The sequence below is a fragment of the Propithecus coquereli genome, unplaced genomic scaffold, assembly GCF_000956105.1.
Source record: "Propithecus coquereli isolate 6110/MARCELLA unplaced genomic scaffold, Pcoq_1.0 Scaffold7, whole genome shotgun sequence".
In the NCBI taxonomy this organism is placed as follows: domain Eukaryota; kingdom Metazoa; phylum Chordata; class Mammalia; order Primates; family Indriidae; genus Propithecus; species Propithecus coquereli.
Window position 1 is genome coordinate 11,563,057 of NW_012153062.1, and position 6,000 is coordinate 11,569,056.

The 6,000-nt window shown below is 34.3% G+C and overlaps 1 protein-coding gene across 2 annotated transcripts in view; it reads right to left on the bottom strand.

The window, feature by feature from the left end:
• The window catches only part of HS2ST1 (heparan sulfate 2-O-sulfotransferase 1), a 212,623-nt gene that overhangs the window by 27,630 nt on the left and 178,993 nt on the right, over positions 1-6,000 (bottom strand). The window lies entirely within an intron of this gene.

Below are 6,000 nucleotides of genomic sequence, written 5' to 3' on the forward strand. Positions count from 1 at the left end.
CCATTCCCCACCCCCCCAAAACCTAATCCTGCCTGGTTAATTCTTCAACCTTCACATTTCAATTCAGTCACTTCCCAGGGAAGCATTATCTGATCTCCCTGACTAGGTCAAGTCACCTTTTAAAAAATATATATTTATCTTATACTACACACATTATATTTAGCATAATTGCAATTTTACATAATATGTGCAATTTTATATTATATTACATTACATTATATTAGTCTCTCTCCTATAATGCTGACAATTTAATAAGCGGACATGAAAAAGCAATGTGATATAATTATAATAAGTTCAGGCTTCAAATATTATCAAAGCATGCATCTTAAATTTTGGTTCAGAAGATATAAAGAGTACACTCTGAGCTGAGGATTTATATTCAAAAGACTTGAATTAAAAGTTCTAGGCCTCCTGCTACTGTAGTGGGCTTTCCAAAACAGGAGGAAAAGTACATATTTGACAGATATATACATGTGTTATGTATTTATATGCAAACATACATATCCTTTATTCAGGGAGAGGGGTTGGGAATGGGGACAGAAATAGATAATGAGCTTAATATTGAACACATCATTGGACTGCCTGGGATCCAGGAGGCATATATAACATCCAGGACATGTTACGTAAATAACTGGGCAAATAGGTCTAGAGTTGAGAATAAAGGTTCAAGTAGAAGACAGCTCAGGAAACCATAGGAATAGAGGAAGCTGCCTAGATAATCTGGAACATGTAGCATGGAGGGAGACCCTAGGATGGAATCTTAGGAAATACCAATATTTAAAAGGCAGGCAGAAAAAAAGACAATCAATAAAAGAGGCTAAGAAGAAAAAGAAAAGATAAGGAGCTAGGAGAGATTTCTGAGAAGCACATACCATAATATTTTTCAAATCAACAGTGCTTTATAAATGAACTTATAAATCAAGGATGTATGATGATAAGCATCCACACAGGATTTGGAAGTTGTCTTCGAATAAATTCAACAAATATTTATCGAGAACCTATGAATCTCTGAACATTGTTATATTCAATTTTAAAGGAATCTTATCTTCCACACAACCTCGAACCGTCATTACAGTTCAAAACTATTATGGTAATGTTATGTCCAAACATCTTCCCTTTTCTACTCAGGGAATTAAAACAGTGCTTTTGACATTAGACTGCTGACAGAAGTGTGAGAGGTTTCCTCTAGCAGCCCAGATATGTGTGAAATTGCCTCTAAAAGATTCACCTACAATCAACAGTGCTGAATTTACTCTCACTAGTTTATTTTTTAAATAAAATATTTAGAAAGGTAGGTTTTTATGTACTACTTCATGAATTTTATCTATAAAAAACATAATAAAGACAACCTGCAATATTGTTTTAAAAATTATACCATCGACTTATAAAATTTTATATACCTAAATAATTGCTTTCAAAATTAGCTATTAAATTAATAAAAATTACATTTTAAAAGAAGTTATTTAGTCTGTGGATTTTTTATTTTTTAAGGTGTCAAAACTCTAGCTGGGTCATGAAACTAACATATTTTTAAAAAGTAACTATTATTCTTTGTTCATTACGTATATTAAATTATAGACTGCATATTTCACACAATTTTAAAAGTCTTAAATTATGAAAAGGTACAAATATTAGAATAACTACTTTCCTCACTCAAATAATATTTACATGCATTTCCTATTTTTTTGAGTGTTTTTACTTTGCTTAAATATACAGGACAATTACATTAGGCCTAAAACTATATAAAAAGATAAAAGTAGTATAGAATATTAACAGCAATTTTGTTAATAATATTTATAAAATCAAATCTCACTTAAATAGAAGTACTATTGATGGTAAACTAATACAAAATTATTAATTATTATATTTAAAATCGGTATGGGTGGTTGCAATATGGACATATTCTTTACTTACTTAGTAAGTATTCAGTAGTTCCAATTCTTTTTTATCAAAGATGCTCTACATTTGTTAGTATAGCTTCTTCTGAGGCTCTCTTAAATCACTGAGGAAGATTTATTAGTTACAGCACATGTGTAGTGCACTTAAAGAACGTAGGCAATATATTTAAAATACTTTGATGTAATGTTTTCTTCATGTTTGAGTAATAAATTACAGTTGACCCTTAAACAACATGGGTTTGAACTGCACAGGGTCCACTTATATAGGGATTTTTTTCAATAAAAGTTACACAGAGTGTGCCTACTCCTCCTGCCTCCCACCTCCTCTGCCTCTTCCTCCTCTGCCATCCCTGAGACAGCAAGACCAACTCCTTTACTTCCTCCTCAGCCTACTAACTGTGAAGATAACAAAGATGAAGATCCTTACCATAATCTATTTCCACTTAATGAATACAAAATATATTTTCTCTTCCTTATGATTTTCTTAATAACATTTTCTTTTTTCTGTTACTTTATTGTAAGTATACAATACATAATACATATAGCATATAAAATATGTGTTAATAGACTGCTTATGTTATTGGTAAGGCTTCCAGTCAACAGTTGGCTATTAGTAGTTAAGTTTGGGGAGAGTCAGTTATGTGTAGATTTTCAAATGTGCAGGAGGTTGGCACCTCTCACTCCCGCATTGTTAAAGGTTCAACTGCATAGAGAATCTGATATGCAAGCTATTTCAGAATCATTACAAAATGTATAGCCCACAAATAATGGGGAACAATCTGAGAGTCACGAAATTGTAGGGAGGCCAGGCAACACTGGCACTAATATTTCCAACACCGAAGATGGACAGTGAACTCCATGGCAATTCTAGTTTCTCTAGGCTCCAGTTGACGGTGGCACATGCCTGAGCTTGATGAACCTTTCCATGTGGCAGATTATCAACAAACTCAAGGCTTTTTTAAAAAACCATTAATAATAGCAATATTTACCTAGCTCATATTGACAAGGCCTTAAAGGCCTTATTTATAAAAGAATATAATGATTAGCTAAGTATGAAACATTACATTACATACACCAACCTAAAATCTACATTAGCATTAAAGTTATACGGATGTATATATCAGACTACAGAATAACAGAAGAGAACTGAAAATGCGTAATATTTCTGTATTTTGGATGACATTTTAAGACTAGAGGGATAAAATAAACAGCAAAGGGAAGGAGTAATACATTGCCTTGACCTCAAATACCGAAACTTCTGCATGACAAAGTAAAAAATAACATAAATGGATTGGTAACAGGTAAATAGATAATAAAAGGTAAAGAATATTAAGAAAAATATATGACCAAATTTTAATATCTATAATTATAGGAAGAAAACACAGAAATTGGCAATAAAAATATTAACTCTCCAGTAGATAATAACCTAAGATGGTTTATAGGAGAGTAAACTATATATGCATAATACAGCAGAGCAAAAATATATATTAGCAGCTCACAGTAATTTATTAGGACATGGACTCCTTTGAGAATGTGATGAGAAAACTACAGACTCTCACAAGGTTGGCTTGTACATTTCAGGGCTTCTTCTTAGAGCCCAACCATAGGCAAGGGGGTCCATCACTCCAGATTAACTACCCCTGAAAAGAAAATAGCTCCTGGGAAAATAAGGCCTGATAACAACCTACCTAAAGACATTGCTAAGCATGCAGAAAAGGGGGTTAATCACAAGTAAAGATCAAAGGCAAGAAGAAATCAAAGAGTAAACCAGCAGTGCCTACCTAATAATTTTCTATGGGTGAGGGTGCCTTGACAAATGAAGTATATACTTCATATGCCTTGACATATAAAGAAGAACCAAATGGAAATTTTAGAGCTCAAAAATATAATAACTAAAATAAAAGTATCAGTGAATGAGTTCAATAGAATGGAAAGGATGGAGAAAAGTTTAGCAAACTGTAAAATAAAACAAAAGAAATTGCTGAGTCTGAATAGCAGTAGGAAAATGGATTAAGAAAAGAAAAAACTTCAAATCACAAGTTGGTAAGAAACTAAAAAAAAAAAAGAAAGAAAGAAAGGAAAGGAAAAAACAAAAGCAAAAACGAATAGAGCTCAGGGAATTGTGGTCTAAAACAAAAGCTCTAACATCGGTACCACAGAGTCTTCAAAAGAGAGAAGGAAGGCAGGGCTGAAAAAGTACTCAAGAAATTATGGGCTGGGCTCAGTGGCTCATGTCTGTAATCCTAGCACTCTCAGAGGCTGAGGTGGGAGGACTGCTTGAGGTCAGAGTTTGAGATCAGTCTGAGTGAGAGTGAGACCCCAGCTCTACAAAAAATAATAAAATTGGCAAATGTGGTGGCCTGCACCTGCAGTCCCAGCTACTTGGGAGGCAAAGGCAGGAAGACTGCTTGAGCCTAGGAATCTGAGGTTGCAGTGATGATGCCGCTGCACTCTAGCCCAGGCAAGAGCGAGACCCTATCTCAAAAAAAAAAAAAAAAAAAGGAAGAAAGAAAGAAAGAAAAATTTTGGCTGAAAACTTCACAGAGTTGGCAAGAGACATAAATATACAGTTTCAAGAAACTGAACAAACTCCAAAATAAGATAAACACAAAGATATCCCCATGTGAAGATATGTCATAATTAAACTTCTGAAAACAAAGGACCAAAAAAACCCCCTTAAAAGCAGCTATAGAAAATGAAGCCTTACCTACAGGCAAAAATGTCAAAACATCAAAAAGAACAAAAAATGGAAAGAGTAAAAATATGAGTAAATACAATAAACTTTCCTTTTCCTCTTGAGTTTTCAAAATTACGTGGGACAGATAATACAAAAATGAATATAACACTGTGTGATGTGGTTCTAAATGTAAGCAGAGAAAATATTTAAGACAATTACATTGTAAATGGGGGAGAATAAATGGAGGTGAAGTTTCTACACTTCACTTGAATTGGTAAAGTGATGACGCCAATAAACTGTTAAGTGGCATTTATATAATGAATACATAAAACAACCATGAAGAAAAACTACACAAAGACATTAAACTCAAAAACACTCTAGATCTGCAGTTCCCCTTAGGTCATGGAACAGTACACCAGTACCGTCCATAGCCTGTTAGGAACCAGGCCACACAGCAGGAGGTGAGGGGGCGGTGAGCAAAGTTTCATGTGTATTTACAGCCGCTCCCCATTGCTCACCATCTTCCCCTGCCCCCCATCCGTGGAAATCCTGGACCTTTGACATCCTGGTGCCAAAAAGGTTGGGGACTGCTGCTCTAGATAAATCAAAATGTAATTCTAATAAAATACAAGTAACCCATGGGAATGCAGAAAAAGAAAACAGAAGAAAAAAAAAAAATAGGAAAAAAAATAAAAAAAGTGCCAAGGGAAATTTTTAAAATACATTGAAATGAATGAAAATGAAAATAAAGCATATCAAAGTTTGTGGGATACAGTTAAAGCAGGACTGGGAGGGAAATTTATAGCACTATATGCGTACATTAGAAAAGAACAGTTTCTAAACTAGAAACAAAGAAGATGTATGAATAGCCAAAACAAACACATGAAAAGATCCTCAATATCATAGTCATCAGGGAAATATAAACCAAAATCACAACAGAGTACCATTTCATACCCACTATATGGCTGTAATTAAAAACAAACAGAAAATAACAAGTGTTGATGAGGTGGGGGACAAATTTGAATCCTCATACATTGCTGGTGGGAATGTAAGGTGGTGCAGCTATGATGAAAAACTTGATGATTTCTCAAAAAGTTAAATACAGAATTACCAGATGACTCAGAAATTCTACTTCTAGGTATATACCCAAAAGAACACAAACATGTACTCAAATAAATACACATAAATGTTTGTAGCAGCACTATTCACTATAGCCAAAAGGTGGAAACAATCCAAATGTAAATCAACAGATGAGGGAATAAACAAATTATGGTGCTGTATACATACAGTGGAAAATAATTCACATATAAAAAGGAATAAAGGCTGGGAGCGGTGGCTCACACCTGCAATCCTAGCACTCTGGGAGGCCGAGGCAGGTGGAATGCTCAAGGTCAGGAGTTCGAGACCAGCCTGAGCAAGAGCGAG